The sequence below is a fragment of the Coenobita brevimanus genome, chromosome 14 (assembly GCF_032717465.1).
Source record: "Coenobita brevimanus isolate Jiangsu-jjx chromosome 14, ASM3271746v2, whole genome shotgun sequence".
NCBI lineage: Eukaryota > Metazoa > Arthropoda > Malacostraca > Decapoda > Coenobitidae > Coenobita > Coenobita brevimanus.
In genome coordinates this window covers 7,434,493-7,458,278 of record NC_136967.1, presented here as the reverse complement: position 1 = coordinate 7,458,278, position 23,786 = coordinate 7,434,493, and the positions used below count along the sequence as shown (strand labels likewise).

General features: G+C 44.8%; 1 protein-coding gene across 2 annotated transcripts in view; it reads left to right on the top strand.

Annotated features, from left to right (window-relative positions):
* The window catches only part of LOC145417414 (uncharacterized), a 65,402-nt gene that overhangs the window by 19,546 nt on the left and 22,070 nt on the right, over positions 1-23,786 (top strand). The gene's annotated exons all lie outside the window — the stretch shown is intronic.

Below are 23,786 nucleotides of genomic sequence, written 5' to 3'. Positions count from 1 at the left end.
ACCTGTGTTTGGAAGCTTGCAAGTCTACCTGTGTTTAGAAAATCGCGAACTTACCTGTGTTTGAGAACTCGCGAGCTTATAAAGTACAAAGGAGTACAAAAGAAAGCAAACAGCAACAGACCTTATGGTCCTTTCGAGGCTGTTTGTTAGAGTAGACTATGACAATACGAGATCTAACTCTACATGCTGAAGGAGCCGGCAAGTTTACCTGTGTTTGGGAGCTGGCAAGCTTACCTGTGTTTGGGAGCTGGCAAGCTTACCTGTGTTTGGGAGCTGGCAAGCTTACCTGTGTTTGGGAGCTGGCAAGCTTACCTGTGTTTGGGAGCTGGCAAGCTTACCTGTGTTTGGGAGCTGCCAAGTTTACCTGTGTTTGTGAACTTGCGAGTTTACCTGTGTTTTGGAGCTCGCGAGTTTACCCCTGTTTGGGAGCTTGCGAGTTTACCTGTGTTTGGGACCTCCCTTGTCTACCTTTATGAGTGCGGCTTTTCTGAGTATATGGGCGTCAGCTTTGTGTTCCTATTTTGAGAGCACCAGTATTTGGAAGTTCGCTTTTTGTTTTGCCGTGTGTGGGGAGCTGGATTGGTTTGTTTGCCTGTTTATACTGTAGTTTGCTTACCCATATTTGGGAGATTGCTTGCTTGCTTTCCAGCATTTACTTCAGTTATTAATCTGTATTTGCGATCTCACTTGTTGACCTGTTTTGGGAGCTCTTGTGTTAAATCACTTTGGGAGCCTGTATTCTTGTATTTGGGATCACACTTGTTTTCCAGTGTCTGGGAGCTCTCATGTTTACCTGTGTTTGGGAGGCCTTTGTTAACCTGTTTATAGCACATGTTTACCCATGTTTTGGCCTCTATGAACGTCTAGGAGCGGTATTGTTTCATTTTTCTGCGAACGTTTATGGATGGGCAGGATGGAAGAAGAGATTGGTCACGTACGAGATGGAGGGAAGTGACCCAAGTGACAGATGGGGGAGGGAGGAAGAAGTCGTCACAGATTAGGGTTAGAAATGTTAAGAAATTATCATGTAGATGTTTATGTACCGTCAAGCAGCTGTTTTAAGGTTCATGATACATAGGAGGTCTGGGGTCAGTATATCTGCGGATATGATTTCTTGATGAAGACCCTATGCATGTACCGTGAGGTAGATAGATAGATAGAGAGAGAGAGAGAGAGAGAGAGAGAGAGAGAGAGAGGCTATATATATTGGGTATACACGGTATATGTACCCGTATGTACAATTGTGATTTCGTATTTGATACTTCCATTTTTATCCAATCACCAAACCCCCACCTTGTGCCTGTTTTCTTACCAGTCCTCACCTAATCCTTCACCTCCTCTCTCTCACCATTCTCCTCCTCACCTTAATCTCTAGTGTCCCTTTACCCCTTCTACTTTCATCCTTTTTTTATCGCTTTGTTCCTCCTCCACACTATTTAGCTCATTCTTGCACCAGTCTTCATTTTCTAGCACCTCTTACCCCTTCTAACATCCTTATTCATGTGGCTTCACTCATTCAGGTCTGCCCTATTACAAGTCTTCACTCCGATCTCCCCCTCCCCACTTTCCATCTAGTTACTGTAATCTCTATTCTTCCTCCCAGCTAGCCTGTCCCCTCTCCATCTAGCCTGACAGGTACCGTACCTGTCATCTCTTTCCAGTTTCCTTTCTACCCTGTTCCTTCACCACTCTTCAGTTCCTGGTCTTCCCATCTAGTCTGTTATTGCCTATCCCCAACTAGCCTTCGCATCTATCTTTCCCCTTACCTCGGTCGCCACTGCATTTCCCTTCATCTAGCGTTTTAGTTGTCTATCTCCCATCCCTTCACCTAGCCTGTCCCGTTGCCCTTCAACCCCATCCCGTCACCAGTCTTCACTTTCACTTCCCTCCATCTAACTTACTAGCTATTGCGTATCGCTCCTCCCTCCACCTGGCCTGTCCCCTTGTCCTCAACTCTATTCCCTTGCCACTATCTTCACTTTCTAGTCCCTACCCCCCACCCCACCTAGCCTACTGTTGCCTACCCTCTCCCCCTTCCTAGCCCACTTGCCTATCCTCTCCCCCTTCCTAGCCCACTGTTGCCTACCCTCCCTGCCTTCCTAGCCTACTGTTGCTTATCCCCCCTGCCCCCACCTAGTCTGTCCCCTTGGCCCCGTGAGCCCCGCCCGGAGCGGCCACCCACCCGTAACAATCGCTAACCACCGCCCCAGCATCTGCCACCAACGACGGGGCATTAACCACTCCAACATGTACTGCTCCTCCAGTCACCCCTTAACGTCTTCATTTTCTAACCCTTTTAACCCTTTCAGCCCGAGGACATCTTATACTTCTTTTGCTCCCCGTTAATTTTACCGGTGTGCAACTTAGGGGAGGTGTTGTATTAAAAGGTTAGATTATTACCTCAGGTAAGTTTATGCAGATTTGAGACAGGTATTCCAAGGTTCAATCCCATTTTATGCGATGCTGTCCTTTCTTGTATTCCTGCTACACCATACCTTCAGATTATTATTGACAATCTCAGGGAGGTAGATAGTCCAATCACCCCCATTCATTTTGTCTTAATTTCACGGCATCATAGTGAATGAGTTAACGTCTTCCTAACCCCTTTTGACTGCCTTCGCTCTCAGGAATGTTAATCTATGCATATTTTGCCTTTCCCCCGTTTCTGGATTCTACTTACCTCTTTCAGAATAATGGTAGTGGGAGTAGGGTTAGGATCTTGATGATGACAATAGACAGGGACACTGTTGCTAGGTTCGGTCATTGTTTGCTTCAGCCAGGGATGGAGTTAGTGGGTATGGAAAGTAACCGTAGCTCCTTTCGACGTTACTGACTAGACACCCTGTAGGACTGTCAAGGATATCATGGTATATACAGTAAGTTATTTATGTTTATGGGCTGTGATTTTATCCTTGGTAGCGAGGGTATTCTCATGACGTGTGAAATTGTGTGGAGCGAACATGACTCGGTTATTTTTCATATTACCTTTATGGTAGATTATTAAATGCAGGTGTACAAAAATAAACGTGTTTCACTATTGACAACGTAGGCCTAGATTTGTGGGAATGATGACTGAAGTTATCCCTGCCCCGGTAGTGATAAAGTTATGGTGGCCTAAAGTTATCCTAGGCATATATTCGTGATTAACAGGTAGCCTAAGTAAGATTAAGATAAGAGTGAAATTGTCATACCCGGTATATTTATTGGTGATTACCCGGTAGTGATCAGTGAGTTCAGGATAATGGTGATGTGGTTACGATTCTTTGTATTGGCATGTCATGGCGTACCAGCTCGTGGGTGGTAAGGGCGGCCCCATGAATATGCACGAAGAAGGGGCAATTTATCCGGAATTAGTGCGTCAAGGACCCTAAATGGTCGTTAGCGCAATTACGTAAGGGATAGAGCCATTACGTGACTGGCTGTTAGGGCCTCGGGGGAGACCTGGGATTGACTCCTCTCTTTACCTGCCTGTTGAGGGATTGGAGAGAGAGAGAGAGAGAGAGAGAGAGAGGGGGGGGGATTTTTTAAGTGAGGAGAGGCAGAGGAAGACTGAGAACAGGATTGGAGAGGACAAGCAAGGTTGGTGATGAGGTAATTACAGGTAGCGTGAGGCAAGAAAAGACATGGAACTAATTCAGTTTCTTACCTGCTTAGTTGTGGGAAGCTGCAGAGAGTCAGAGGAAGTGCGAGAACAAGGAAAATAAAAAGTTGAAGAAAAAGGACATTCTTACTTCTCGAGCGAAGACCAAGAGCAAGGTGAAGGAGAGGTCAATAGTGAGCTGTCAAGAATGAGTTGAAAATATAGTTTGATGTTGAGAATACATGAGGGAGGGCGGCTAGGATGGACAGGAAAGATTTGAGGTGATTATTGTGACCATTCCAGATGAATTAGCAAGATTTGGATGGGCCTCTGCGTTAGATGGATAGAAAAATAAACAAATAGCTTGGTTGCCTGCTTCTAGAGGTGTGTGTGTGTGTGTGTTTAGTACATATAATCGTGCGAAATAACCTTAGTACGGTATTTTCCATTGGGTAAGCTCCCTATGCCTTTTAGTTTACCTGAGTTCTCCCACACGTGATTTGCAGGTGAGGGATGCCCGTTTGCAAAATGGGTACCTGCGTTTGTTGGCCTTTCCCTTTCTTGTCTCCGCAGATCTCGCCTAAGCCAGTCAGAATATCGTAAACGGGGTAAGACAGGCTTATTCGGAGTCAGAGTCTGGTCCGCTTGTTTACCGGTGCACTAAACTGGCGACGGGGAGGGTGGTTCAGAGTACATTTTACAACCTCTTTGTGTTCGCTGGTTGGCTGGGTGGTGGGAGTCCGTGGCCCATCAATGCTATGGCGGGGTGGCCTTGCTAGGAGTCGCGGGCGTTCGGTCGCTGGCCTTGACTTCGGCTTCGTTTGATCGCGAAAGCCAGAATCCCTACTTGTATCTGACGCTGTAAATCAGTCTGAACACGTTTATAGTGGTAGAAGTGCAAAATTGCTTGAAGGTAAAACTGGGGGAGCCAAGTATTGAAGAATAAGGCATATTTTCTCGACCATGGGCAGGCATAGGGAAGAGGGGTTACGGTGCATATACGGCATTCCTAGATTTTCCACCCAAGCGACTTTTGCATATTTTTCCCGCCTTTGCTGCTTGGAAGACAAAAGACATCCAACCTTGGGGCCCCGGACGGTAATTAGCAAAGCACGTGGCACTACTGTTTACAAATCGTCGCCTGCACGGAACGCCCCCCCCCTCCCTCCACCTCTTCTCCCACCACCAGCACTTTGTGTAGTGTTTATATTCAGACGTGATTTATGCTTTAGTTCCCCCTCTCCCCATCCTATCCATCGCTTATTTTATTTTTAATTTTAATCGCCATTTCTTCATGTATGTTTTCACTTCCATTACAGTATCTTCCTATATCCGCTTGTTGGTGTTGATTATATTCAGGCGCTGCTTGACTTCCTTCTCGCCCATTCCTCAGTATCCCATATTTTGTTATTCAATTTTAGTCTTCTGTGTATTTGCTTGTATTCTTTTTTCGTTTATCTCGTGCATGTATTCTTTATTTAGCATTTCTCTCTCTCTCTCTCTCTCTCTCTCTCTCTCTCTCTCTCTCTCTCTCCCGCTGTTTTTTAGTGGTTGAAAATTACTGTGCTCCTGGTTGGCTGTTCGGCTTTCTTTTGTTTTTGCGAGTAGTTGAAGTACAGTATATATGAAACCAGCCAAATATTTTTACAAGTTATATTTTAGGATGTGTTTGTCGCCTCGGTTTCGGCTTTGTCCCGTTTTCGAACTCTGGAACCGAAGCCAAACTTGCAAGATATTTTCCTCTATTTACGTTTGTTATGGACGGTGTTTGACGTTTTTGGACTTTGATAGGCCTGTTTATCTGATTTTTTTTTCTTTTTTATGTATCCGGCTCTGGACGTTGACTAGACAGCCTGTTCCCTGAGGCTTAGCGTAGTAGATGGCGGGAAGGGATGAAGTGGGATGGCGGGAAGGGTTGTAGTGGAGTGAGGATTACGATTGTTGATGTCCCATTGTTACAGCCACCTTGGACGATATTTAGATGAGGCAGGTGGATGTTGATGAATGGATTGATACCGTGGAGTTGATATAGTAGATGGTGTAAAGGGTGACAGATAAAACAGCAGATTGTTATATTAAGTTCTAAAACTGTTATCCTTATATCCCTATGTAGATCTGGTAACTTAGATGTACCTGGTATAATAAGATACATGGATCAACAAGTATAATTTTGTGTGTGTGTGTGTGTGTGTGTGTGTGTGTGTGTGTGTGTGTGTGTGTGTGTGCGTGTTTTGACCTTGGCCGGGGTGTGTGGAGTGTGTAATGGGTGGCAATTGTGGAGTCAACATTGTGCTCCAGTGCCCCTCACCTCGCTTCCTGCCTGCCTCGCTCACTACCTCCCTGTTTCCTCTTTGCCTTCCTCTCTCACTGCTTGTCTGTCTGCTCGTCTGTATCTTTACCTACGTCGCGACCCACATTTCTACCTTCCCGTCTGGTGCGTTTTTACTCTACATGCATGTCTTCTCCCTACCTACCTGTGTCCCTGTTTCTTCTGTAACCCCCCTCTCTCTCTCTCTCTCACAGAATTTCTTATCCAACCTGCCTATCTATAATATTTCATTCTCATACCAAACTGTCTTAAAAATCATTAGGTTTCTTGTTTTATCCATTACTGTGCTTAGTCCCCACCTTTGTTTTCCTTCCACCTGCGAGGATTCCTACCTGCCTTCCTGCTGACCTACCCACTTACCTGCCTGCTGTTTCCTCTGTATCCTCCTTACTTTCGTCTTCATTGTATTCTTCATTTTCTGTTACCGGGTATGTTGGTATTGTTCTTTTCCTCGCCGATTCATTTTTTCTGTATTTTGCATCATGCATTCCTTTTTCCCTCAAACCTTATCCGTTCGCAGATCTTGTTAGTATAGCCTAATTACCCTGGTTTTGCACTAATGAGTTCCGTTTTATGCTGATAGTGGTTGGTTATAACAAATATAATGCACAAAGGTATCATTAATGAAACCTTGAAGCAGAAATTGTTTTTATTGGGAAGAAAACTGTTTATATCTACGTACCGGTAAACATATTGTTGTGATATCGTACTGGAATTTCCACTCTAACAATCTGTTCTATTACCGGCACTCTCCTAATCAGTCTTTTTATCATCCAATCACAACGTGGCCTTCCTTAACAACCCAATTAGACTCCCCTGTCCACCAATCAGGAGGCCCCTTTATCGCTTTTCTTGTTCGTTTGTCCAGTCAGTGCTCGTTTGCCATCCTGTTGTCTTTCATGTCTTCTTTGGGCACCTGAGAGAGAGAGAGAGAGAGAGAGAGAGAGAGAGAGAGAGAGAGAGAGAGAGAGAGAGAAATAACTGTACGTTGAAATAACAGGCAGGAGAAACAATAAATAAGAGATAATAGGAGAGATAAAATAAGGTGCTGTGACGAAAGGAGGAAGTGATAGGAGATAGCTACCTAGTGCTATAATTAGGGCGGGTTTAAAGATAAGGGAGTGAAGAGATAGAAGGGACAGGATGAGATGCCTAAGTATATAATGAATAGGTTTCTGTCTTAATATCATTATTAACTTAGGCAGAATTTAAAGCGTCGAGACAATAAGATACATTAGATGGGAGGTGCAAGTACAGAGATAGTAAGGATGGGGAGAGACAGGTAGTTAAATATGCTAAGCATATAAAATGTCAGTACCGGTATGTAACTTCAAACCGCATTGGAACAGAATAAGAGAACTAAAGATTAGACGTGAGATAGGTATAAAATCCTTATGTCCGAGATGGCTTAATGGACTAATAATAAGACTGCTGGTATGAAGTATAAAATGTTTGGGCTTGGAGTAAGAGACAGAAAGATCAGATTAGAGACGCGAATGAAATATGTCTTACCTCCGAGACAGTTTAATAATAGACTAACTGCAATATTAGTAACTTTAACAATACTAGATAACACCAGGACATGGAATAAGGCACGGATTCAGCGTAGAAACTTGCGAATCCCTTACCACTAGAGTTAGCACAATAAATAACGAGTACTGGTATGTCATTAGTAACGAAGCGAAATAATTAAGTAAAAACCAAGGCAAATGATCAGATTCCTTTATCTCCGAATTGGCTTATTAGCTGATTGTTAGTAAACTCAACAGAATTAACGTTGATGCATAGAGATACATAGATTAAATTTACCGTAATAGTTGATTGCCATTAGTAAAAATCGAATGAACGTGGGTTAAACGTAAGATCAGATTATAAAAAAAATCTCACTTCCATGACTGGGTTTGTTTTGGCCGCACGTGCCGACTCTATTGGTTACTCATCGTTGTGTCTGCCCTTTGTTGACGTTTTTACCCGGCGCCATCTTTTTTTTGCACTCGCCTTTCTTCTGTTTACATTTGGGAGCCGTGCGTTGGGCTCTGTTGCTTTTCTTTTGTTGTTCTCTGTTGTGATTTTTTGTGACCGCTCTTTTTCTTTTGGTGAGGTAGTGGTTTATTTATTAAGTTATGTATTTTAATTATTTTAAGTTGGTTGTCCACTGGTAGCATATCACCCTGGCGACTGGAAGATTTCGTGTTTGTTTCTTGGTCCGGTCAGACAGGCACAAAGATTGTTTCCTCCCTTTTTCCATGTTTAACCAGCTGTATAATTGGAAACTGATTTGAATTCGATGATTAAGTGTCGTTTTCATGGGGTGGAATAAGCTTTAGCAAAAATAAGTAAATAGATAAATAAACACTGCCGTAGCTCTTGTAGTTGGTAAGCATTAGTCCGAAACCTTCCTCTTTGTTATTCTCTGTATCGTGACACATCGGAGGCAGGGTGCGCGAGGAAGTAGTAAATTAGGGAGCTGAAAGAAGGCAGGGAAAAGTGAAGGAAGTGGCAATTACGGACGATAATGAGGGGAGATAATGCCAACTTATTACGAGGATGTGACGAGGGACGAAGAGGAGCAGGAGGGTGAGAGAGGAAAGAGGATGAGGAAGAGTGGAAGGTCATTAACAATAGGCTGAGGGAAGTAAGAGGGGAAGAGGAGCAGGAGGTGGGAGAAGAAAGAAATGTACTGTGAGAGGGTGAGGATACAATGGTAGAAGTAAGAGGAAGAGCAATAGCCTTGGGGTTAGGATAAGGAAGAGAAGAGAGGAGGAAGGGGAACGGGAGGAAAGGGGAAGGGAGTTGGGGTAAGAGAACAGATAGAAGATAGGATGAAAAACAGAAGAGAATAAAGAAGTAGGGGAGGAAGAGGGAATAAAAAAGAAGGTAAGGGAAGGAGGAAGATCGCGAGCGAGAGAGGGAGATGATATTCTTGGAGATGAAAGGGAGGAGAGGAAGGGAGAGATAATGAGAGGTATCGTTGAGTTAATGATGTAGCATTAGTGTAGGAGTGTTCTCAATTAGGAAGGACGGTGGGCGGTGTGGGTGTGGTGGAAGGAAGTGTTGAGACAGGAACTGAAGGAACAAAAACAAAATGATAGTGAAGAATGAGACAAATTAGAGAAAGACACTGGGGGGGGGGGAAGAGACTGGAATATATAGTGAAATGTGGGACGAACGAAAACGGATTAGAAAAAGGTACCGTGAAGCTAATTGAAGGGAAATAATATAGCCTGTGTTAAAATTGTGTCCAGAACTAAAGGAAAATGAGAGAGAAAAAAAGCTGAATAATGGCGTGCGAAACGGGAATCTATGGCAAAGGATAAAAAAACATGGTAAAGAAGAATTATTACGAAATTTTTAAGCAGTGCGGTGAATAATAATTACACCGGAACTTGACATAACACGCTGCAATAAAAATTTCTGTAAACAAACGTGAAATACTGATACGGGAAGACGATAAAAAGACCAAAGAAAAACGAGAGAGAGAGAGAGAGAGAGAGAGAGAGAGAGATACAAGGGATGGAAAAGTGTGTGGGTGTCACCTTGACTGCTGCTACTGTTATTGTGTAAAGCTGCTGTTGACTTATTTGTTTTTCTGTTAAATTGCTGTTACGCTTGTTTCTACTTCTGATATTGTTTGTATCGCTTGTTTGTTTAGCCATTGTTGGTGTAGACTTGTTTGTATTATTATTGTTGGTTGCTGTTGTTTGTTCAGTTGCTACTGTATCACATTGAGAATAGTAATTGCCTGTTCTAAGACTTTCCTATTCTGCTAAATAGTACTGTTATGACTTAGTCTACTATATTACTTTGACTATCTTGCTTCGACTCTCATAGACCTGCTATTACTGGTTATGATATGAGGGTATTACTAGCCTGTTACTGTTAGACTATTACATTTACTACTAGGCTGCGATTTACTACGATTTTTTTTTTTTTAGTTACATATTAACTTGCACTCCCTCCAGCCGATCCTCTCAACGCCAGAACAATAGCCAGCCTTCCAGCGTTGATAACTCCGTGTTGATGCGTTGATGTCATTTCGCCACTCCCCTTCTGCATCGATGTTGATTTCGCGGTGCAGTCTCTCTCTCTCTCTCTCTCTTTCATCCAATGACGGTGCGGAGCTTCTTTCTTGTTACCGTAAATAAAATTGCCAACGAAGGGAAAAATTAAGTAAAGAGATGGTCTCCTCTAAATGATTTAACAGCACTCAGTAGCTATTAATTTTTTCTTATTATCTCCAGTAGGATAGTTTTCGCTCTTTGTTTTCTCGTTTCTATATTATCATACTTTAATCATCATCATTTTTGGAACTTCTTGTCTTTCTTTACAGCTGCTGCGTATATAACTTTTTTTTCCTCAGTTATTTAATTCCGTCCAACTTATTTCATCTTTTTTTTTCAATTTTTGTCTTCATTTGTGTGTGTGTGTTCTCTCATGCATTCGTATTTCACTTCTATTTTCCGATTGTTTGTCTCTGATCTTACTTTTCTCTCCGTATTTTTCATGTTTCTTCATTCACCGTTATCATTTTTTGCCTCTCACGTCCCCTCCCGAGTGAGCTCCCTCGCGGTCCAATATGATTTCCGTCAGCTGCTGGGTAATCAAGAGGAAGAGGAAGGGAGGGGGTGGAGGGAGGGGAGAGAGTGGGAGGAAGGATGAGCTGTAGAAGAAGAGGGAGAATGGATGATGTTGAAGGACGGGAAAGAGGGAGATAAAAGAAAGTAAGAGGGGGAGAAGGCAAGATGTGAAAGAGGATGATAAGAAGGGGGAATGGGAAAAATGGAATAGTAATATGGAAGAGAAAGAGGGAGGGCGAGGGGATGAAGGGTTGGTGGAAGAGGAACAACGGATTATCAGAAGAGGGAGAAATAGCCGAATAGAAGTAAACAGAGAAGTAGGAGTAACAGAAGATTGAAGAGATGGGGAGTAAAAGAGAGGTGGAATGAAAGGAAGAAGGGAGAGAGGAGGAATATGAGGCAGAACGATGAGAGGAAAAGACAGGTGGGAGAAAAGGTGGTAGGGGTGTGAGAGGAGGAGGGAGAAAATTGAGTACTTCTCTCGCACCATGTTTCTCTCTCCTTCCCTCTCTACTCCCACTTCCACCCCCCGCACGCACACGCACACACACACACACACACACACACACACACACACACACACACACACACACACACACACACACACACACACACACACACACACACACACACACACACACACACACACACACAATTTTAGTTCATTCTCACTCACCCATGTCCATCGTCCTCTGTTCTTTCCTCTTCCCTTATCTTGTTCCTTCCACTTTGCTTTGTTACCTCCCCACCTCCCATCAGTTTTTATCCATATTCTTGTGCTTCCTTCATCCCTATTTTTACCATCGTTTCCTTTCTCTTGCCTCTTTCCTTTTCTCTATTCTTCCTTCCGTCACCCCCTGCATTCCCTTGTATTCTCACTTTTTCCTCACTTCCCATTTTATCTTTTCCCTCTTTCTTTGCTGTTTTAATTCTTCATACTCTAAGTTTTTCAAATTCAGCTTTTCTGCCCCACTTCATTTTTCCCTCCCTCAGCCTTCCCCCCCCCCTTCTCTCTCTCGTGGCAATGTGCGGTTGAGTGAGTGTTGGTCTCAGTCGCACAAGCAGGGAAAGTGGATCAGTCACACTAACTTTAGCCCCCACCCTCCCCACTCGGCTTCCCCCTCTCTCCCCACCCGGCTTCCCCCCCCTCTCCTCCCTCCTCACTCTTCCTCGTGTTACTCTTAGCCTCCTCCCACACCTCTTCCACTCTTTACTTTAATTCTCATATCCGTTCTTATATATTCCTCTGTTTCACACTAACTTTAGCCTTCCCTCTCACCAACGTCCTCCTCTCCATCTCTTGCTACTCCATATGTTTCGCTTGGTTGTGTGTGTGTGTGTGTGTGTGTGTGTGTGTGTGTGTGTGTGTGTGTGTGTGAGGGTGTACTGTATGCATGTATATATGAGGTGTGTAGCGGAGGTGTAGGTGTGGGAGTGGGGGAGGCACACCACCCACCTCGTGTCATTACCTCAGCTAACGAGCGGGATTACCATAAATTATTGTCACCCCCCCTCACCCCACTCCCCCCTCTCACTACTCCCACCTTCCACCTCTCCCACAACCCCAACTCTCCTCTCCCTTTTCCTCCTCTCCCACAACCCGCACTCCTCCCGACACACTATTCCCACCTTCTCCCACTCACAACTCCCACCCTCACTCTCACCACTTTCTTGCATAGTTTCCCCTTCTCCCTTGTTTTTCTCATTGCATGGTTTCCCTTCCCCTTTTTTCCCATTCATCTTTTCCCACATCAGCTTTCTTTTCCTGTTACTCTACCATGAAAGGCTGTCGAGTGTTGTAATTATTTTTAATGGTTATCGGGGAAAATAAATATAAACCATGTACTCCTCGCGTGACGTATAGAAGATGGAAGTTGAAGGATTACAACCCTCCACATCTAAGGAGGAGAAATCAATAACATCGACGTACATTTGCATTGGTATCGTTTATATATTAGCTTGTGTTATACCTATGTAAGTGTTGCTTATTTTCCACATCTCGTCTTACTTGTTGATAGTAGCCACAGATGGTCGTAGAATGGGATAACAAAAGCCTCTGTAGTGATTTATATCCAGCATGACCAAGAAGGGACAGGTAGATATGCAGTAAGGGAAGGACGTGAGAGGGATGGATGGAGTCTACACTGTAATTCTGTGAAGTAGCCCAAGGTTTGTGTTCATGGGAATGTTGAGTCACTGGGAGAATGTGTGTAAGGAGAGAGAGAGAGAGAGAGAGAGAGAGAGAGAGAGAGAGAGAGAGAGAGAGAGAGAGATTGTTGTTATTTAATATGTATGCGGTACTTACCTGCCGTAGTTTCTATAGTAAAAAGTATCGCTGTAAAAGCTGTAGCCCACGAAACGGGAGGCAGCGTAGTTGATGACATGTACGAATTGGTGTTAATAGTTTCCCAGGTGATTGAATTGGTAATGAGAACCTTTTATACTTAGTTGATGGAGTTTATGATGTGTAACTACCTCTGCTAAGATGACTGAATTCGTACCGGTAGCTAAGTCGACCAGCTTAAAATGACTGGATTAGTGTGCAGACCAACTAAAAGTGATTGGATTTGTAACTAGACCAGCTAAAAGTATTAGGTTCACGAGAGAAAATTATTGGATTCGTATGTAGGTCAGTGAAAAATTGTTGGACTCGTAAATACACATTATAATCTCGTAAGCATATCAACTAAAAATTACAGGGGACGTAGCTAAGCCTGTTCTCTCTTCACCTCTCTCTTCCATCTCTCATTTCCTCGACTTCCATAGACCACAACCCTCCTTCCCCCTCCCTCCTTCCTTCGCATTCCACAGGCCCCATTCCACACGTCACCCATTAGCTCCTTCATCCTTAATTACCTTTCCCTCACCCATTATGCCCTCCCATCCCCCATTATTCCCATCGACTCCTTTAGCCTATTTTTTTTTTCCCCCTTTCTTTTTTACCCCTCTGTTCCTTTCGTCTCTTTTCCTTAGCTGTACTTAGCCTGTCTCCTCAGCTGTATGCTTCTTCCAGTCCTGTATTTTTTTTTTTCCTTTTGTAAGCTCTCTTCCTATTTCTTTCTACTCGTATTATCAACTGTTTACCTTCGTCAGTCAGTTTAGCTATCCTTTTCTCCATCCATTTTTCTTTTCTTAGTGCTTCCTCCTGTCTTCTCTTATCTCTTAACTTTCCCTGCTTCTCTTTCAGGTTATTCGAATTGGTAGCTTATAGATAGAGCATTATAGAACGTAAATTTTCATTTTCAGTCTGACCCATGATCTTTCCATGTCAGTTTTTTCATGCTACGTGGTCGTCCTCACCTTTTCCTTCCAGTTTAGACTGGAGGGTTTGGAGGCGGGGTGACCCTTCTTGTTTTACCATCCTTATCCTTCAGCGTGTAGAATTAGATCTCGTAGTCATAATCTATATACCTTGTAACAAGCAGCCTCGAAAGGACCATAGGGTATGTTGCTGTTTGCTTTTTTGTATTTCCTTCCCTCCATCCATTCCCTCCTCACATCTATCCCTTCCTTCCTTCCTTCCTGAGGCCAGTGGGATACGCCCTACTTTGTTGTATTGTTTATTCCCAGTAATTATCCTCGGTTTTAGCATTGTGGGAGAGAGGAGAGAGAGAGAGAGAGAGAGAGAGAGAGAGAGAGAGAGAGAGAGAGAGAGAGAGAGAGAGAGAAAGGGGGGAGGAAGCTCTATAGTAGTACCAAACCAATAATCAATTTATGGTGTAACTGGATATGTTGTAATGAGAGAGAGAGAGAGAGAGAGAGAACGGCGATTGGTGGTGTGTATAGTCATACGGTACTGTATTTCCTTTTGCCCTTTTACACAAACGTTCATTCTCTCTCTCTCTGTCATTGGCGTCACGAGTTTTGCGTAATGCATCTCCACTCCTCTCATTTCTTCCCAGGCTGTCCATTTTAATGTGATATTTTAAGTACTCTATACACTCCATTATTCAACCTGTATTCTCTTTTATTCTCCATGTTTAATATTTATAGTACAGATTTTGCAGATGTCTACTTTTGGGCGTTGTCTTGCTTTTCTGAATTTAATTTTTAGTTTTCTATTGGCTTATTTTGTGTTTATTCTTTGTCAGTTTTTGTCTAGATTTGATACTGTGTATTTTAATGTTCTTTTTTTTTTTTTTTTCTCAGGATATTTTAACAAACGGATCTCTCTCTCTCTCTCTGGATTGTTTGGAGGGCGGAGGAGAGCCTTCTTCTTTGCTATCCTTATCTCATTCTAGCAAAGTTACTCTTCTAGGAGCTGCGTAGCATGGGCCAACCGGCCTACTGCAGTTATCCTCTGTTCTTATGTTCTCTCTCTCTCTCTCTCTATCTCTCTCTCTCGCTCTCGTCTCCCTGTTTCACCTTTTCATATTCTTTTCCTCGCACATTTTTTTTCTTTGCATCTTCCTTCCTTCTTGTGGCTGTTTGACCTTTGCAGTAGAGGCGTGACGTGGGGAGATGGGGAGGAAGGGGGGAATAGGGAGAGGGCGTGGGGTTGGGTAAGTGAATGAGGGGTGGCGATGCGGAGGGGTTGGGGGAGAGGGTGTAGTGATGGAGGAAGTGAAGGGAGATGGGGTGGGGGTGAGGAAGAGATTGACGGTATGGGGAGGTTAGTGAGGGAAGGGCAAGAAGAGGGAAAGAGTGCATAGGGGTTGGGGAGGGTAGTGAAGTGACGATGGGAGTGTTAAAAAGAGGAAATGGGATTGGGAGAGAGCTGGAGGAGGAAGGGAGATATGAGATGAAGGAAATGTCAGAAGAACGGATAGAAAGTGGGGAGGGATGAAAGGGTGTGTAGAAGGTGGAGGGGAGGGAACAAGGAATAGGATGGAAGAGAAAGTGGATGGGGAAAAAGGTGGTTGTGGTAAAAGGAGAGGAAAGTTTAGAAGTGAGTGGTATAAGGAAAAAAGAAAGAGAGGAGGGGAAATGAGAAGAGGGAAGAGGATGGTGGAGTAAGGGAAAAGGGTGGAGTAAAGGGGAAAATAAGACGAGTGGAGAGGAAGAGGAGGGAAGTAGAGGTGGGAGGAAAGAGCAAGAGGGAGATAACATGAAGGATGCTTGAAGGTGAACGAGGGGTGATAAATAGGGGGAGGTGCGATGGAGGTGAACAGGAATAGAGAGAGAGAGAGAGAACGCATGTAATGATGGAGGTGGGGGTGCTGGTCAGAAAAGGGCACGGAGATGGGGGGTGGAGGGAGGAAAGGGATGGAGAAAGGGAAGAGAAAAGATATGGATAGAGAAAGAGAGGAAAGGGGAGAAAAGATAGTGTGGAGGACGAGAGAGAGAGAAAGAGAGAAGCAGAAGAGTAACGCTACGTGGCCCTGAGAAGAGGCGAGAAAGTTGATATAGGTTGTGGGAGGGGAAGGGGGAGGAGGGTGGGGGGGAGAAGGGAGGTTAGGATGAAGAAGGTTGGAGGGGGAGGAGAAAGAGTGAGGGTGATGTTGGGAGGGACTGGATGGAGTAGAGAGAGAGAGAGAGAGAGAGAGAGAGAGAGAGAGAGAGAGAGAGAGAGAGAGAGAGGCTGGGGATTGCAAGTGGGAGGGAGGGATTACAATGAGAAGGGTGAGGGAAGTAGAAGGTTAAGAACAAGTGGGGGGGAAAGGGTTGGTGGGAAGTCTGTTTATACGCAGGAGAGATCTGGCATTGGTGAGAGAGAGAGAGAGAGAGAGAGAGAGAGAGAGAGAGAGATTCGGCTGGATCAGGAGTTGAGCAAGCTGGAGGAAAAGTAAGAGAGAGAGAGAGAGAGAGAGAGTAGATTCGGCTGGATCAGGAGTTGAGCAAGCTGGAGGAAAAGTAAGAGCGAGAGTAGACCAGAGTAGAGTGAGGTAAGGTGAGGGGCCCAGGGGTGTGGTGGTGGTGGTGGAGGAGGAGGTGGTGGAGCGAGAGTGGAGTAAGGTAGGGTGGAGGGAGGTTAGGTGAGGTAAGGTGACGGGGCCAAGGGTGTGGTGGTGGTGTGGGTAGGAGTAGTGTGGTGGTGGTGGTGGTGTCCAGAATTGAGGCCACTTCGTCCGTTCGTCTGTTTTTAGCTTACAGTAGTTGTTGTGTTAATGCTGTATTCCACGTGGCTTAGCAAACTTCACATCAATTCTTCCTTACCGATTTATTTTGCGTAGTACACTTTAACCTTCCTTCGTACTGCTTACATCACTTTAATTACATAGTTTGCATCAATAACGTACAAGAGAGTAATTAGGCTAGGCGAAATAGCAATTCAAAATAAATCGCTTAGGAAGAGGTGTCACTACTTAATCCATCTTTTGTTATCTGATTATTTTACCCCTTCTACTTGTGTCGTTTTTCTGTTGCTGGCTTTATTGGTGTTATTTTCATTTGATTTTTCTTGTTCAGCTTAATTTGTTACCCATGTGTATTGTCTTCGCTGTCTGATTTTTTTCTTTCCCATTTCCTTACACTCATCTCCTAGTCGCTCTTCTTTTGCAGTCCTTTTCCTTCGTTCTTCCATTTTCTCCTTCATTTGCGACCCACTCCCTCCCCCTTCTCCTTTATTCCCTCTTTCCTTCCTCTCCTTTAGCGTTTCTTCACATATCCTTCTTTCATCTCTCTTACCCTGTCGTCTGCAGCCCCTTCCCTCCTTTTCCCTTAGCTCTCTGTCCTTTCTCTCTTCTCCACTCCCGTCTGCTCCTCGTCCCTCCTCTTTTAGACTTCCCTTCCTCCCTTCTCCCCTCCCTCCCCATGCCGCCTCACCTAATTACACACTAGAGGTTAAAATCTGTCCACCCGTCTTGATTATATGTCTCTCTCTCCCCCCACCTCTTCCCTTCTCTCCCCACCATCCCACCGTTTCTCCTCTTTCTTATCCTCTCCTTCCCGCTGTTCCTCTTCCTTTCTTTCCTTCTTTGTCCCCTCCATCCTTCCTTTCCCCATTTCTTTACCTTGTCCATTTCCTCCTTGCTTCAATATATCTCTCCCCCATTCCACCCACTTTTCCACCCTTCTCCTAGCCCGTTAAAGTTGGGTTTGTATTTGTTTTTGTATTTCTTTTCCTTGTCGCACTGGTGTTTGAAGATCTGATGGTCAGGAGAGAGCCATTCCGTGTTCAATCTCGTCTTGTAAATATGTTAGATCTTTTAGCTTTTTCCCCATCAGATAACCTCCTTTACAAGCCAACAGTATCGCAGTTACGGTACATTCTACCTGTGATCCGTGCCAGTGCTTTGTACTTCCATTCCATTGCCATCTCCATTTTATCCCCCTCCTCCATCTCTGCCTCATCCTTTCCGTCCCTTCTCGCCCATTCCCTTGTTTAGCCTATTCCTTCCCTTTGTCCACCCCTCAGTCATCCCCTCTTTTTTTTTTTTTTTAACAACATTTTCTCCCCTTTCCTATTCTGCCACCACATTCTGTTCTGCGTCCTTCATTTTCCCCACTTCTCTTATACCCCTCCCCCCTCTCCCACTCTGCCTCCTCTCCCTTGCATTCCGTTTCCACACCGCCCGCCCTCTCCTTTTCCACTCCGCCTTCCAACAAACACAATTGCGAATTTTTCCGACCGACCCATTGCAAATCATCCGCTTATCGCTGCCGGAGGGGCGCTGGGAAGGGGAAGGAGTAGGGGAGGGGAGGGGGAGCGCAGGTAAGGAGGGGGAGACGTGGTAGGGAATGGGGGAAGACGGGAAGAAGGAGAGACGGGAGGGGGAGTCAGGAGATAGGTTGGTAGGGGCTGAGGAGTGGGGGAAAAGGAAGTGAAGAAGGGGAATGAGGGGTAGGGAGCGGTGGAGAGGCCGTGTGAGTAGGGTGTGAAGGTTGAGGAGGAGGGAGACGAGGGGGGGGGGAGTAGGTAGGAATGACCAGGTAGGTAGGTGAGGAGGGGAGGGGAGGGGCGATTATTGGGTTAAAGTGGGAGGAGGGAAGGTAGGCAAGGGGAAATTAGAGGGTAGGAACTAGATATAGGTTGGTTGGTCGTTAGGGGAGAGAGAGAGAGAGAGAGAGAGAGAGAGAGAGAGAGGGGGGGCTCGGAGGTGGAATGGAAAGCGGGAAGGGAGGGGGTAAGGGAGAGTTTAAAGGAAGGTTGAAGGAAAGTGGGAGGGGGGGGGAGGAAGGGAGGTAAACTGCATTGAAGATTGACGGGGAGAGATAATAGAGAAGAAATGTGAAAATATGGAAATGAAGGGGGAGGGAGTGAGGGAGGGGAGAAGTGCTGGAGAGGTGGGAAAAGAGGGAGAAGGGTGGATAGGGAGGGAAGGAAAGAACGTGGGTAGATAGGTATGTGAGGAGCGTGGGAGGGAGACAGTTAGGTAGATTAGCCTATGGAGGTAGGGAGTGGGCAGTCAGGGAGTAGGTGCGGTAATGGAGAAGGGAGAATAGACAGGTAAGGGAGAGAGCCAGAAAGGGAGATAGTTAAGGTAGGTAATGCAGAAGGAAATAAAAAACCATGCAAAGAAGCCAGACTAACATACATAGGCTATTCGTCATTTTTAAGGTTGGTTGTTGTCAGATAGATGTAGACACTAACACCGATATCGATATAGTGAGCGCTAAAACGCGCACGCGCGCGAACCCCCCCTCCCCACACACACAACAGACCCAGTGTCCCACTCAAGGATGCTTGTTAGAGAGAAAACTATGAATGTATCTATTTCTGTGACATGAAGCTCAGAACAGGAAAGCAAGAAAAGAGGGAATAGGAGGACAGGAGGGAGAGGTATTGGTATGTATAGTGAGAGATAGGTAGGTAAGGAGGGAGGGAGAGAAGTAGGCAGGGAGGGAAGCCGATTCCTTCCCTTCCTTAGCAATTTGCCATAACCTTGGTGGTCTGGGTAAGTACGGGTGGTCCCCCTCCCCGCTTACCCTCATCTTCACCCTTCCTTACCCTCCCCCCCTCCCTCCCCCCATACCCTCATCCTCCCTTCACCCTTCCTCCCTTACACCCACATCCTGCCTCTTCTCTTCCCTTTAAAGTCTTCCCAGGCTTAGTCTCCTTGCCTTCTTTGTCCCCTTCCCTTGTTTCATATGCCGGTATGTATGTATCAACGACTAATACAAAAATCATTCGATGTTCTACTATGAGAGAGAGAGAGAGAGAGAGAGAGAGAGAGAGAGAGAGAGAGACTACAAGTGTGAATGGTTAGGACAGGTGTGTGTGGAGGCGTTTTATGTGTTTACCTTGTGTTATTGATGTTGTGGCGTGTTGGGACAAGTGTACCATAAGTTCGACAAGATATACAGGGTGTCGATGGAGATACAGGTGTAGGTGACGAGTATAGGTGTAGCTAAGTGATAAAGGTAATAAATGTATGAGGAGAAAGGTGTGAGTGGCCGGCTTAGGTAGGTGTGAGACTGTATAAAAGCCCAAGGTGATAAGTATTAGTGTACGGAGGGAATGTGGTGTAAATGTTTTTTGGCGAATTCGATGCTGGTAGATTGTATTGCTGTGAAAATGTGATCGAAATTGGTGTATATGTTTATGTTCTTTTAGCTTACCATAGTTGAGTTTATTGATATAATGGTTGATTCAAATATTGGAATAAGTGTGTAAAAGCTCAGGTCGCTTAAATACCCAAAAACTATTTGAATACTGATGTGCCCGGCATTGTAGCCTACGAAAGTGGTTGGTCATAAAAAGTACAGCACTGTAGGTGATTAAGGTTGATTTGGAACTGATATATCCTTACCTCTTCCCCATGGTATCTTTCTCATTTCGTTCATGCTTTTTGCAGGCTATTTTATTCAGATTTGGAGACCCATACAAATGAAGGAGTTAATGAGTATAATTAATCCTTGCAGTTCGAAAAGTTCCTCCCAAGATGAATACTGAGGAAAAGCAAAAAGAAAGAACAAAACACGTCGGTGCACTGAAGGAGTTGAGAGTGATGTAAGTCATGTCCCGGACGGATGTGCCCATAAATGGTCAACGTAGGAGCAGATGACGCATTTGACGTTCTATATCGTAGGTGTTGCTGTGAGCGTAGGTTGTGGCCCAGGAGAGTTGTCAGGTGTGTGGGTGATTACGACAGGTGTTTAGGGTTGCTGTAAGCTTTATGTTGAACTTATGCACCCTTTTAATGCTCGACGTAGGGGCAGGATTGGATGACGCATTTTGATGTTCTATTTCGCAGGTGGTGTTGGCCAGGTGAATTGTCAGGTGTGTAGGGGACTGCGACAGGTGTGGGTTGGTGTTGATGGTGTGTGGGGAGGGGGTGCAGACGATAAGAGGGTAAATGGAGGGTGGAGTTGGTTGGATGCGAATGGAACCCTTGTACCTATATGGCTATCAACGTCTATAGTTTTTGTTTTCACTTTTTACTGGGATTCAGACGTACGATATATATTTTTTAAAATCTGTGGCACCCTTTTAAATATATGGTTATCTGCATATAGTTTTTTTTTTTTCCTTTGCTTTTTAAACTGGGGATCTGAGTTACGGTAAGGATTTTGTTTTGCCTTTTCACCTGCTTGCTTCATATTTTCTCGTTCTAGTTTTGAGCATTCTTCTGTTTTCTCCTTCATTCTCATATTATACTGTTTGTGGTTATATTTTGTGCTGGTTTTTCTTGTACATAATACTCTTGTCTTTTGATCCTCCCATGTTTCTTTGTTTTTCCTTCAGTTCACGTAAGCTATATTGCTGCCACCCCTTACTGTTTTTTTAAAGTTTGTCGTCGTTATCCCTTTTCAATCATTCCGTTTCCTTTCCTTACATCGGTCCTACGCCATTTCTCTCCTCTCCCACTTCTATCCCCCTTCATCACATTGCCCCTTCCCTCCCTCTTCTATCCCCCTTCATCACATTGCCCCTTCCCTCCCTCTTCCATCATCCCCCCTCCCTTCCCATTCCCTTGTCATCGGAGGTCCTTGGATGTCGGTCGCACCCCATTTCCTTGTGTGTGTGTGTGTGTGTGTGTGTGTGTGTGTGTGCACCAGTTCCGTATCACCTTCCATCTCGGTCAATGACGTCATCATGAGTTCCCCGTTGCCATGCCGACCATTACGTCATCACCAGCCCAGTGACGTCATTGGTTCAAACGTTTCTCCGTCTCCCGTTTCATACCGAAAGATTGACGTCAGCCGGATTTAGAAAGGTTATACTGGGAATTACACCAGTGGACAGTTATACCACATTTTTTAACATTAGATCTAGTTTGTTATTCATACTGTGGTCATGAAATTACCATACCATTAAATTGCATCGTGCCGGTCACACCAGGTTATACCAGGAATCATACCAGTGTTGAATCATACCATTTCCTGTTGTAGTCATAGTAATACCAGATTTTCGTGTCATACCAAAGTGTTATTCTAAGAAGTGTCCCCCCAGTGTTCACGGTTGTATATCTTGAAGTGTTGAGTCATACCATACCACTTCTACGCTTCATACCAGGAGTGTTATAAAATCCATTCATACCAGGCACACCAGCATACGCCTCAGTCAGTCGTAACATATCCTCATACCGCTGTGCTGAGTCATACCAACACAATGAATCCTACCTTCGTGTGAACATCCCAAGGCGGTGAATAATACCAGCTAGTGTCATACCATTGTAGTGAGTCATAGTTCCGTGACGTCATTCGTGGCTGGTGAGTTTCGTGTCATACCAGTTTATATACCAGATGTGGCTTAATACCAGTTCGTGTAGCCTAATACCGATATCGGAAAGTTCCTCTTCTCGTTTCAAGTTGTTATACCACTGGCGTAAGTCATACCAGTTGCAGTATCCTGTTCATAATAGTCGCCATACCAGTAGTGAATCATACCAGGTCGTGTTTAGCCCACACCACCCAGATATACCGATTTGTGATACAGGTTCTTGTGTAAATACCAATATGGTGAGTCATACCAGTTCACTTTCATGCCTGGTAGCAACGAATACAGTGAGTCATACCAGCTTCCTTATACCAGTCCAGTGTATCTTGTTATCTTGAGTGGCGTACAGTACTTGATATCAATATTTATGAAGGGAGACAAGAGGTCCGGTTGATAGGGTGATAGTGGTGTTGTGACGACTGGTGTGATGGTGGTGTGCTTTGCTGTTTGTGGTAGGGTGGTTTGTGCTGTTATTGGTCGTGGTGTTGTGGTAGCTGGTGTGTTGATGTGGTGGAATGATAGTATTGTGGTGGTGGTTTTATTGCTGGCATGGTATACCTATTATTAGGGTTGGATGGAGGTTGCTGATGTGGGTGTGGCTGCAGTTGTTGGCATAGCTTGCTGGTGTAGATTGTCAGTGGTGTGGTGGTTTTTATGGTTGTGTGTGTGTGTGTGGTGTGTGTGTGTGTGTGTGTAAGTGAGCTAAATTAATCTCTTCATTTCCCAAGAGTAAGTCCTAAGATTTTTTTTTTCACTCCACTGTCATCACATTTTTGTCCTCCACCCCTTTATCCACGCTCCACCTCCCTTTCCTCCTGCCACCCCCTTTGTCTTCCCCCCCCCCCGATCCCCCTCCCGCCACCCCTTCCGTCCTTGGGTCCAAACAGTAGACCATCACTTCTCACGCCTCCTGACGACACACGACACCCCTCCCCTCCATCCTCTCTCTCTCTCTATCCCTTCCCCTCCCACTCCCCTTCCTTTCCTTTCCCTCTGTTGCTATCTTTTCCTCTCCCTCCCTCCCTTTCTTCCTACCATTCCTTTCCCTCACTATTCTTGCTTTGCTATCCTTATCTTCCGTTTATAGAGTTAGATAGCTACGGTATCATGAGAACCATTACGTCTTTTGCTGTTTGCATTCATTTTTACTCGGTCATTTTTCTCTCCCATCTCTCTCCCCTCCTTCTCAACCCCTTTCTGGCTACTTTCCCCTCCCTCCCTTCTCGTGCTCCTTTCCCTTCATCACCTCCTCTCTCCCCTTTCTTTTATATACATATCCTCCCCCCATTTTGCACCCTAATCAGTACTCCCATATTTCTACCCCTCTTTCTTTTGCCCTTCCTCTCATAGTTTTCTTTATCCTCTCCTTTTACTTCACGTTTTGACATTACTTTTCCTTGTCCTGTATATGCCATTCTGTTATCACTACACTTTTTATTCCTTTCCATCATTTTACGTCATTCATTCAGTTAATTTGCCTTCCTCACGTATCTTACATTATTTTTCAACCTGTTCACCATTCATTATCTACCTATCCGACATTTCCTCCTGCTGTCTCTATTTCCATGACCCCCAACCCAACTCTGCATATTTTTGCCCTGTCACCATCATCATCATCATCATTTCCCCCACTCCTCATAATTCTCCGTTCCTCCATCCACCATCTTCCCTTCCTCTCCCCTAGCTTTTTGCCCCATGTCACCCCTCTCCCACCCCCGCCTCCGTTGCTACTGCTCTTTTTTATTGTCTCATCTGGTT